This window comes from Pleurodeles waltl, chromosome 2_1 (assembly GCF_031143425.1).
Source record: "Pleurodeles waltl isolate 20211129_DDA chromosome 2_1, aPleWal1.hap1.20221129, whole genome shotgun sequence".
NCBI classification, from domain to species: domain Eukaryota; kingdom Metazoa; phylum Chordata; class Amphibia; order Caudata; family Salamandridae; genus Pleurodeles; species Pleurodeles waltl.
This window is the reverse complement of record NC_090438.1, coordinates 301,595,494-301,607,510: the sequence shown is the minus strand read 5'-3', so window position 1 is coordinate 301,607,510 and position 12,017 is coordinate 301,595,494. Positions and strand designations below refer to the sequence as shown.

The 12,017-nt window shown below is 44.5% G+C and overlaps 1 protein-coding gene across 2 annotated transcripts in view; it reads left to right on the top strand.

Moving 5' to 3' along the window:
• Window positions 1–12,017, top strand: part of STK26 (serine/threonine kinase 26) — a 173,642-nt gene that overhangs the window by 76,499 nt on the left and 85,126 nt on the right. The window lies entirely within an intron of this gene.

The following is a 12,017-nucleotide window of genomic DNA, read 5'->3' as shown; positions in this document are numbered from 1 at the left end:
TCACTGAGCTGCCTATGGCATTATGTAAAAAGACAGGCAAAAAAATCAGTACAGGAAAACTTAAGTCCTTCAGTGACTCCAAGCTCATCAAATCAAAAAACATTGGCTTCTCAACAGTCAACACCTTTTGAAAAAGCTCTAGCCTCTGCAGACACATAGTTCTCTCAAAGAGCCAGCAAGTCGCCGGTGAAGTCATAAATGAGAACGTGAACAGCACCGTCAACGTCTATGATGTCTTTTTTTTTTACAGCAAGGACGTCTGCGTTCAGCATGTCTACATCGATGATGGCTGCTCCATTGTTGACATCTTTGGGCGGACGCACCTTCGCTGCTGCAGTCGATGACTGCTCTGGTGATACCAGTGAAGGTTTCACCACTGATGATTAAGATATTCTCCTCCAGAATGGCCCGATCTATGTGCCTCTCAATGATCATTTTAGAATCCTTTTTACGGCCAGATCAGACCTCACCAAGCAAGGTGTCGCCTTTATCTCCGGTGCACCTTTTAGAGATGAGAACACGAAGAAGAGTGAGATAAGGGACTGTTTGGGGATGCATCCAGTCCATCACAGCAGCCTGTTAAATGCCAGGAATGTGAGGAAGAATTTTATACAGAATTAATCAGTATATTTACTAGGAAATTTCTCATTTAAAGACCGACCACAAGATGGGGAGTTAACATGAGGAATGTCTTGAGTTTGTCCCTTATGAAGAAATTATTGATGAACACACACAAGAACCAATGATGCAGGTCCTCTTAGCCCTGGTGACAGATCTTCATCTAAGTTGCAGGACTATTTCTAAAAATTTCCTGAGAAGGAAACTACACCTATAGAAAAAGTCCAGACAGGTGTACCGCAAGTTGAAATTTCATCACATCAGAGGAGCCCATCATTACAGCCTAAGGACACGTCACAATCTAGACAGTTTGAGACAATTACCAGAAATGATTAAGTTGCTCATGTTGATGATGATGAGGAAGAAGCTGGAGAGGGTGAAATACCCCTAAGATCAAACGACTAGTACAGTAAGTGAATGGAACAAATGTGACCTATATTGGCCCCTCCACACCTTGCGTGGCTAGTTCGCCATCAGATCACATTGGGGGGGAATCCATGCTGTTCTGGAAAGCGCTGCTAAGGGATTTGACCTACCAGTCTTGAGTCATCAAGCAGATCGTTTCCTGTATGCCTTTTAAGCAGTCAACTAGAAAATCAGTAATATCCATACCGATTGTTGAATAATCCATGCCTATTTGTTGATTGTGGCCTTAAGGTCATGAAGAATCCTGCTACAGTGGCAGCAGTCATACTCAGACGTGACAAGAAATACAAGGCACCAGACAGTTTGCCAGCCTGTTTGATTGGGCACCCAAAACTAGACTCAGTGGTTATGCCAGCAGCAGAAAATAGATTTAAAAACAAAAAAAAGACATCACCTTGTTCAGCTCTTCTTCACAGGAAAGTTAGGAGATGAGACAATATAGGAAAGCGCTTCTCTTCAATGGCAGCGATCACCATAAGGGCGTACAGTGCTTTGGCTATACTGGGCAGGCATGACCGTCAAATGCAGTCAGACTAAAACAACTCCTTGATTCTCTGTCAGAGGAAAAGAAAGAAGAAGCTAGAGCTATACTTCAAGAAGGAGAAAGAAAATTCTCAGGAATTATAGGTACTGCAATGGATGTAGCTCTCACTGGTTTTAGACAAAAGGCCAGAGCAGAAGCATTAAGAAGGCAGGGTTGGTTGAAGGTAACTTCATTCAGACCTGAAGTGCAATGAAAAATTTTAGAGCGTCGAGACCCTTTTTGGGAAACACTTTGACACATTACAATCTATAAAGGCTGATAGGGAAATGGCAAGGTTGCTTTGAGTGCTTCAAAAGAGGACATTTCAGTCATTTTGAGGTGATGGAGGCAGAGGACAATATTTCTTTAGAGAAGAATATCAGTCATATCACCACCACCACACCAGCAAGGATACTGGCAGCAGTCTTCTCAGCAATTTCAACCTTCAGGAGCAAAAAACTTTCTCCAGGCAGCCAGGTAGAAGAGCGACTGCCACAGGTAAAGGGCTGGAGTCCTCTAGGATGCAGTGACAGTACAATGACACCGGTCACCTCTCTCAATCTAGATCCCTTGAATTTAAGAGGCACTCTCTGCAGTTATTACAAAAACTGGAAGTCCTCTCTTCCGACAGATGGGTCACACACTCTAGAACACAGACTAATACACTCTAGAATTTATTCAGAAACCCTCTTGCAATTTGCCCAGTAGGAGGGCATATCCACATCTTTGTTAAGGGAGAAAATACAGCCTCTAATGCTGAAGAGAGCAACAGAAGAGGTCCCACAAGATTGCAGAAATCCAGGTTTCTACTCCAACTTCTTGCTGATGAAGAAGAACTGAAAATGGAAACAAGTGCTGATCTGAGACAGCTCAATAAGTACCTCAAAAAACAATAATTCAGAATGATTATGCTACAAAATATCGTTCATTTGATAAATGCAGGAGATCACATAATTGGCTCTTCTGGACACCTATTTTGACATACCCATACACGTGAAGCGCAGGAGGAATCTGAGCCGCTACTGGATGTCACTACTGTAGGAAGTTGGCTCTGTCTATACTATTTCAAAGTAAGAAATAGTGTGCACAGAGTCCAAGGGTTCCCCTTAGAGGTAAGATAGTGGCAAAATTTGATAATTCTAGTGCTCTATTTTGTGGTAGTGTGGTCGAGCAGTAGGCTTATCAGAGGGTAGTGTTAAGCATTTGTTGTACACACAGGCAATAAATGAGGAACACACACTCAGACTTACTCCAGGCCAATAGGTTTTTATATAGAAAAATATATTTTCTTAGTTTATTTTAAGAACCACAGGTTCAAGATTTACATTAAACACTTTAAATGCAAAGTACTTCACTTAGATACTTTAGGAACTTTGAATAAAAGCAATATCTTCTTTGTAAAAATGGCAATAAGCTATTTTCAAAGTGGACACAGTGCAAGAATCAACAGTTCCTGGGGGAGGTAAGTAAAGGTTGGATTAGGAGGTAAGTAAAACACTTACAAGTCTCAGTTCTGGGGCATAGGCAGCCCACAGTTGGGGGTTCAAGGCAACCCCAAAGTTACCACACCAGCAGCTCAGGGCCGGTCAGGTGCAGAGGTCAGAGGTGCCCAAAACACATAGGCGCCTATGGAGAACAGGGGTGCTCCAGTTCCAGTATGCCAGCAGGTAAGTACCTGTGTCCTCGGGGGGGGCAGACCACTGGGGGGGGGACAAGTAGGCACACAAAACACACCCTCCGAGGCACAGGGGCGGCTGGGTGCAGTGTGCAAAGCAGGCGTCGGGTTTCAGATAGGAAACAATGGAGGGACCTGGGGGTCACTCTAGCGGTGCAGGCAGGCTCAAGGGGGGGCTTCTTGGGACAGCCACCACCTGGGCTAGGTAGAGCGTCACCTGGGGGTCACTCCTGCGCTGGCGTTCGGTTCCTTCAGGTCCTGGGGGCTGCAGGTGCAGTGTTGGTTCCAGGTGTCGGGTCCCTTGTTACAGGCAGTCGCGGTCAGGGGGAGCCTCTGGATTCTCTCTGCAGGCGTCGCTGTGGGGGGGGGGGGGAGGTCATCTCTGGTTACTCACCTCATGGAAGGTTGAGGAGCACATCTCTAAGACTTGAAAGCGAAGAGCAAGTGGTGGGACAAGGAAAAGAAAAAGCACATAAATTTCTAGAACTGAAGCGGTAGCTTTAGCGCTCTGGGCTTTGTTACCAATACTAGAGGAGTCTGACTACATGATTTGAACTGACAACACAACCACAATGTTTTATTTAAACAAACACAGTGGTACAAGATCACACCTGCTGTCCAAGGAGTCACAGGAAATATGGAACCGGTGTCTGCAACACAAGGTTTCTGTTAGAGCAGAGCATGTACAAGGCGAAGAAAACCAGTGGACTGATGATTTAAGCAGGTTTCTGAAAGATTGCAACGAATGGGAACTGTCAGGACATCAGATCAACATAACTGGAGAACACCATCTCAAGACCTGTTCTCTAAACCTGATGAATAGAAAATGCCAATATTATACGAGCAGATTCAGGAAGGTCATGGTGGTGAACAAAGGCAGTGTGGGATAATAATGTATGTTCTTGAAGTAAGGCGCCCATAGTTGAAACCCCTTCTCATGTCCATGGCAGTAGGCGCCGTTCTGTAAGTGTCTCAGAGGGCGTTAGGAGTCTGCATATATTTCTATAGCTATATATGTATATATAGCCATTAGCCACCTCAGTATAGAATTTTTTGGTTTAAAGTGTTTTCAAGTGATTACTGCTAGCTATTTAGATTCAAGCAAGATTCAATACTAGAGAAAACAAGTTACTTGCCTGTACACTGTGGTTCCTCCGATATTGATATCTTTCATAGATTTTCATGCAACCCTCCTACCTCTCCCCTTTCACTCACTCACCTCTTTGATTCTTACCTTATACATTTGGTGTATTTGATACACTCATGCTTTGAAATCTGATATGTGGTGTCACTGGAGATGAGGAACAAGGCTGAAGCCTATCTTTGATTGGCTGACGTTAGTTCTGCGCAAAACAATTTGGATTTCTGTACACTCCTATGGGACCTAAGGCAATGGGAGTTACTACCGGTTACAATTACAGTTGGACTCCCACATCAACGATGGGAAAGATTTGAGCATGTGAATCTATGAAAGAGATCGATGTGGCAAAACCACAGTGTTCAGGTTAGTACCTTGTTTTATGTTGAGGCCCTTGGCATGGGTGATTGGGGTGGGTGTCGTCCTAGCTCTGTTGGTCACCAGGTGACGTCCCATGGTGATGTGCTCTTCCTGGCGATCACGATTTCTGTTTTATTGGTGTTGGTCTTCATCCAGTGAGCGATTTCAGACATGCAGCCCTTGAACTTGATGCACGATCTGGGCATCTTGTCTGTGAGGTATAGAATAAGTTGCAGGTCATTGGCGTAGGAGAGTGTGTTGATATCATGAGAGCAGATGATGCTGGCTAGTGGAATCGTGTATGCGTTGAAGAGGGTTGGAGTTGGTGAATATTAGTGGCACTCCGCATATGAGGTCGCAGGCTTCTGAGGTGTATGGTGCTTGGTTGACTGGTTTCGTCCTTCCAGCCAGGAAGGAGCAGATCCATTGGAGTGTACACCATCAGAATACCATAGCGGACTTCCACTTACATGGTAGAAATGCTAGATGACAACCAGGACCTCCAAACCACCCCTAAGGGGCTCTTGGAAACTATGACCTCCTTCTATGCCAAACTATATACTGCAACCCTGGTTCATACAGAGGACGAACTGTGTGCACATCTGGACACTATCCAACTCACATGGCTAGACCGGGCCTATCTGGCCTATTTTTATTCCCCTATTATGGCATAAACACTCAAACAGGTCATTCAAAGCCCAGCCTAGATAGCTTAACCCCCACCTTATTATAAAGGATAAGCGCTCACTCTTGCTTCTGATTTTGAAATTGTTTGAGGAGTCTCTTGATAGAGATTCTTTACTTCCATCCCTTAGAGAGGCAGTCATTGATGGAATGGCATGAGGAGACATTCTCTAACCTGTACACAGAGGACAATTGTGTACTTCCATTTGAGGCATCTGCAACCCCACGCCACACTGCATTAGAGATAATCCTGTACCTCCAACTTAGGGACACTTGTTGTGCATTGCATTACACCCCCCTGAGACTTTAAGCTCTGCAGCACATGCTTACAAATCCATCTCCACGTAAACCTGTTACCTGCCTGTATTCCATCTTGCAGTCCTCAGCACTGATCACCCAATCAGCAGCATGCACAGCATGGGAAACCGCTACATATCCCCGTATCTCCGACACCTAATGGTCCTATTGCTGCAGTCAGACAGAAACCCTCTCACCTAGATTACGATTGATATTTCTGCACTCCCTATACCACACCCCAACACAGTTTTCTAAAATGGGGCTACCTGCGTATGTGCACAGGCCGCCTTCATACACCTTGCATGGGAATGTCCAAGAGTGGCACAGTTCTGGGAAGGGATGTTCTCAGCAAGACACACAATCACTGGTCACTTTCCACTGCGCACCCCCTAGTGGGCCTTTTGGGCTATGTTAAGGACACCCCAGCTTGGGACCGCCGACTCAATGCAGTGCTCCTTCTGGCTAAACAAAGAGTGGTCATACACATGGGCCGGCGACCTACTCCCACTGTAGGAGCATATTATTGCAGAAGTTGTAATGTCTCTTTTTCCGTCCTAAATGCCAACATATATTTTTTTTTAACAAAAAACTAGTATTGCATTTGGAGCTCCTTGGTATATGTAATGTTCTCCACCCTCTGTAATTGCCTCCCAAAGAGCATGCTCTTTACAAGTCTGAAGAAACGATATAACACCTGAACATCTGCAGTCAAACACTGCCTGCTTGACTGTTGAGAGGCTGGAATTACTGTGATCTCTAAAGAGTTGTTGAAAACCCTGACTATTACGAGTGACCGCTTCATCCTGCAGTGGCACAATGCTTCTTCGCTTTTTTAGGCATGCCTTCAATAGATCTGTTTTGCTACCACCCCAGGTGGTTCATGCCCAGCCTTTTGCGCCCTGATGTGTCATCTTTCAGGATCCCTAAATGACATGTTCTCTCTTGGCTCAGACCTGAAATGATTTTCCTAACTGATCCCACTGCTCCTCAAGAAGTTCATATGGGACTTGGCTCAGAGGAGGATTTGGCGCTCAGAGCTGCAGAATATTGAATGTTCCCTTTGCATTCTCTGGAGGGTCTGCTCTCCCCAAATATAGAGCAAAGTCCTGCATCTGAACCTTCACAATTTTCACATCTGTGTTTCAAGATTCAGTTCTGTTAGTCCATTAGAGGCGGTGGATGTAATTTTGGCCATTTGCCCTTCATCCAGGAAAACCACTTATTTGGGCCGTTGGTCAAAGCTTGTCACCTGATCTAAGGAAAAGCAGGTTTACCCTCTTTAGGATAAGTTTTTTGGGTTCTTTTGCTCTTTATTGACATTTTTGATGCATGCATACGTGTACATAATCAATCAGGATTTATAAAGCTTGGCTAATCACCCGATAGGGTAGTCAGCTGCTGCAGTGTCCCGGAGGCTTATTCGAACAGCCAGGTTTTGAAGGCCATTCGGAATTCCAGAAGTGAGGCGATGGTCCAGAGGTGTGTGTAGAGGCTGTTCCAGATTTTTGCTGCGACGTTCGAGAAGGAATGTCCGCCACTTCTGTTTCGGTAGATGTGGGGAGTATGGACAAGTGAAATGGAGGCAGAGTGTAAACTTCTGGATGGCTGGTGGAAGTCCAGGCAGTGGTTAATGTACTTTGGTCCGTGGTTGTGTAGAGCCTTGTGTGCATAGGTCAGCAGCTTGAATTGGCATCTCTTCTGTACGGGAGCCAATGGAATTGCCTGAGGTGGGGTGTTATGTGGGTTCATCAGGAAAGTTTTAGGATGAGTCTGGCTGTGGCATTCTGTATGGTCTGAAGTCTGTAGGAGGTATGTGGCGATTACTACCTAGAGGGCGTTGCCATAGTCCAGTAGGCTGGTGATGAGGGCTTGTGTCACAGTCCGTCTCGTGTGTAGAGGTAGCCACTTCAAGAGCTTACGTAGCATGCGCAAAATGAGTTAGCAAGTGGAGGAGATGGCGTTGATCTGTGATTTCCTGGTGAGCTTGTTGTCAATGATGATTCAAAGATTTCTGACGTGGTTGGAGGGAGTGGGTCCTAGGTCTGATGGGCACCAGGAGTCGTTCCATGTATTGCTGCTGTTGCCAGAGATCAATATTTCCATCTTGTCTCTGTTCAGCTGCAGGCAGTTGTTTTTCATCCAATCAGTGACGCTTGTCATGCATCTGTGGAAACTGGTTCTGGTGGTGAAGGGGTCATCGGTGAGTGGGAGGATGAGTTTGGTGTCGACTGAATAGGAAATTATGTTGATACCAGGGGATCGGATGATGTAATATAAGCATTGAAGAGTGCTGGGCTAATAAATTATCCCTGGGGGACACTGCAGGTCATCTCCTTGAGTTTGGAGATGAAAGGTGGGATGTAGATTTTCTGGGTTCTTCCGGAAAGGAAGGAGGTAATCCAGCGGAGCGGGTCACCTTAGATGTCAATGTGGTGGAGTTTTTAAATGAGCATGTTGTGAAATACGGGGTCAAAGGCTGCAGAGAGGTCTAGTAGGATCAAACCTGTTGTTTGACCTCGGTCGAGGAAGGTTTGAATTGTGTCAGTGGATTGCTGCCGAAGCCGGATTGAGAAGCATTGATTAGTTGGTTCTGCTCCCGGCATGTCATGAGTTGCTTGTTGATGATTTTTTTCCAGTACCTTCACTGAGAAAGAGAGCAGGGAAATTGTCCTGTAGTTTTTGGGTTATTGGGGTCGGCGGAGGGATTTTGAGTAGTGGTCTGACTTTACTGTGTTTCCAGGCGTCGGGAAATGTTGCCAGGTTGATAGAGATGTTAAACAGAGTGGATTGTTTGGTTTCCAAGGTTGAAGATGTAGTGCGGGCATTGGTCTGTGGGAGCTCTAGAGTGGATGGATTTCATGGTGAGGTGATGTCCAGGGTGGAAAGGATGTTGTTGGTGGTCAGTATGTGGTTTGTGTCGAATACGGTGGTGGCATAGCTGTCGAGGAAGTCTGTAGGTGTGGGTTGGGGTTTGAAGTTTCTGTATATGGTTGCGATCCTGTCATGGAGGAAGTGGCCAAATTTGTCACACAGCTCCTGTGAGGGTGTGATGATGTTTTTGCTGGCAGCCGGGTTGGAGAATTCCTTAGCGACATTAAGGGAGTGCAACACAACATATATTACATTGTACATAATATACTAATGTAATGCACAGTAAATATTACATTACAATTTAATGCTGTGAACGCACTTGCGCTTGGGGTGTGGATCTACGTAATCTACTATCCACAGTTATGAGAAATGCAGTTAGAACGTACAGCTGCATCTAATTAGCAGAAGATGCAAGGGTTGTAGGCCAGGTCATTGACGGGTAAAGCAGTGCGCAGAATTCTGTGGTAATCTTGCCTGTTAGCTACAGGTAGCAAACTGTGATTTAAGACACTGAAGGGGCTTAACTGACACTGCTTTGACACTAGAGTGCATCAAATCCAGCTCTGTGCCTCTTGTCTTCTCATGTCCTCCAGAGGTTTTATAGTTTAAAAAAAAAAATGAAACCTATGTATAGTATGTGAATACCTCCCAGGTGTGATTTATGACGGAAGTTGAAAGTGATTGCATTTCCAGATTATATAGGTGTATGTGGGTTCTGCACACATGTTTGCAATGAATCTAGAGTCACTCATTTTGCCAGAATGTATTTTCTGATGTCAAGTGTAAAATGCAAATAAAATTGTTACATTCATGGAATGCAGGTGTGCTTGTGTTGATGGCTCAGCTGGGTTACGCAAGCAGTGGAAATATTTTAGAATTGTGTATTAAATTATGTAGAATTGAGACATCTGCCTGGATGTGATGAATGCAACCCCTGGGCAGAATATAAGGGATCTAGAGAAATCCTAGAGTGATGTGCGTTACTAGGAACTTGGAGAATAACTCTGATCTCTGGAGTGGGTTTGTGAGCATCTCCTAAAGGTTCTCAAGGGACCTAATAATGCTTCAAAGTTACTCAAGGGGCCTAATAATGTTTGTTTCCATGATTGTATTTGCGAGTTAAGTCTTCCTGTGAAATATATGGAGCATTGTGAAATAAATGTTACATTTCCATAATGGGTTTTTGTAGCGACAACTGTTACTCCTTGCTTTGCTCAAAAATTAAGTTACTTTCTTTCCAGTTGGTATCTGTTTTGTCAAGTTGCAAATACTTGATTTTCAGAGAATGGATTTCTTTGTATGTCCCGGCCACTGGAGTTTGGAATTCTTTTTGATCTTTCTAGAGGAAATATTTAGAGGGCATATGGTTTTTGAGCATGTTTTAGCCACAAAGGTTGAGATCTTTAGTATGGAACAGGCAATACCTTAGGAATAGCCCAGACTAGACTTGGAAGACACCGATTGTTTTGATCTTTAGTGGTGGTACTTGGTAGGTTTTCCCTACAGTAATCTACTCTGGGGTGGGGAGGGCTGTGCACGCATGTAGAAGTTCCATTCTGGAGCCTACAACTTTACCAAAAGGTTCTAGAAGTTTGCTGTGGGAGATACAGACTTGTTTGGTATGATACCTGGGGGTGTCTATTTAGAGTAGCTGCATTTGTGTAACTTTGAACCATTTGCATAGTTAAATAATAGTTGCAACATACAATTTAACTTCTCTATTTGAATGTAATGGCTTATTAGCAAGTAACTGATTAAGGAAGATGTCTGCAGGGCTTGCAATTGAGTATCCCTCCGACTTTTGTGCAGAGCAGTGTTTGATTTGTCCTTGATGATTTCAGGCTTTGGGCCCAAGCAAGACATTTGTCAGCGATTTTGCTCCTTATCTTTCAAGCCCTTGACCAGCGTATGTGGGATCCCCTAAATGATTGGTTTTGTACATATTAGCCACCTCGTTTAGTGTAAGGAAGACCATTGAGGTCAGTGGCTCTGTCACCAGGATATCGTACTCGTGCAGTCTCCCCAACAGTAGGCAGGAGAATGGGAAGTATGTTTTGTTCCACAGGTGAAAGTAGGAGGCTATATACAATGTTTAATCTGTGTTGGTGTTTGATTTCTGAACACTGGCCCCTATTTATACCTGTCTGCCACATGGTGGCGATGTCCATCTGTTATTGAACAGAGCTCCTCAACATATTGTTCGATATACTTTAAAAAAAAATCCTTGTGGCTTCAGGTGATCCGGAATAGGTACATTGTGTCACTCTAGTATTGTGTGATGGTTACTATTTGGCAGAGGGTGATGTCAACTATGGCGGCCTTCTAAGAAATACCTTGGGCCCAGATGCTTGTATTTTTACAAATTAAACACCCACTATAAAGACCGGTATCATTTGAGGCACATAAGATTGGCAATATTTCAAATGAGGAAATGCCCCAATAAATGACGGGATGTTGGCAGGCTATTGAAGTGGTCAGTGAGCATAGCTTGTGTGAAGAGGGAGCTCAAACAACCTCTAGCAAGGGCGGTGAGATCAGAACAAACAGAAGGGCATAAATGGGATGCAAAGTTGTCTAATGATACCCTTGTTCCTCATCATCAATATTCCCCATGACCCGCCCCACCGCTGTCCCGTTTGTGTTGAGTTCAAGGCACTGATAATTTCTATGTGACTTGTACACATATTAAGCTCCATATTATGTATTTGTGTCTTCTTTGTAAAGTGCCCTAAAACCACTTGGTGAAGTATCACCATAGAAAAACAGGATAAATTAATAAATAAATTAGGGGTAGGCATGAAGAGGCCCATAATTCCCAAAGGGGTTTGGAGTGTGAGGCACAACAGAAGCAAATGGCAAGATTTCCACTGCTGCCCAGCAAGGATTTGTGGAGGGATTACCTGGAAAATGACGCCTTCATTTGCCGTGGCTAAAGAAGACCCACACAGCTTGGAGGAAACATAGGGCGCCATATAAACTTTTTCAAGAAGCCCTTTGGTGGTTGATATGCAGTGGGGATAGGGGCATTTTAAAGAAACATACATGGTCCTTCTGTGAACGGAGTGCCTTTGGGGAATAGGCCTTAGGGAGCCCAGGATACTGGGGTTAAAAAAAAGATAGGCCACATAAACACTGGAGAAAGGGGCGGGTGATTGAGCTGGGAAAAGGCTGACTTCATGGGGCAAACCTGCAGACCTTTGGTATACCAGAGGAGAAAAGGGCCCATGATAGCGTCGGACAAGAATAGCCTGCTGCCGCCAAGCTTTAGGAAGAGCAGTGCTAGAGATTTGGCTTATATCGCTTGTGTCAAATTGCCCCTTATTCTGCAATCACACGGGGAGCCTGATAGAAAGGGGCAAGAAGGTGTTTAAGAGATAGTAGCAAGGAAGCCTCTAGAGAGGTTTCGGAGTATCGCAGTCCTGTTT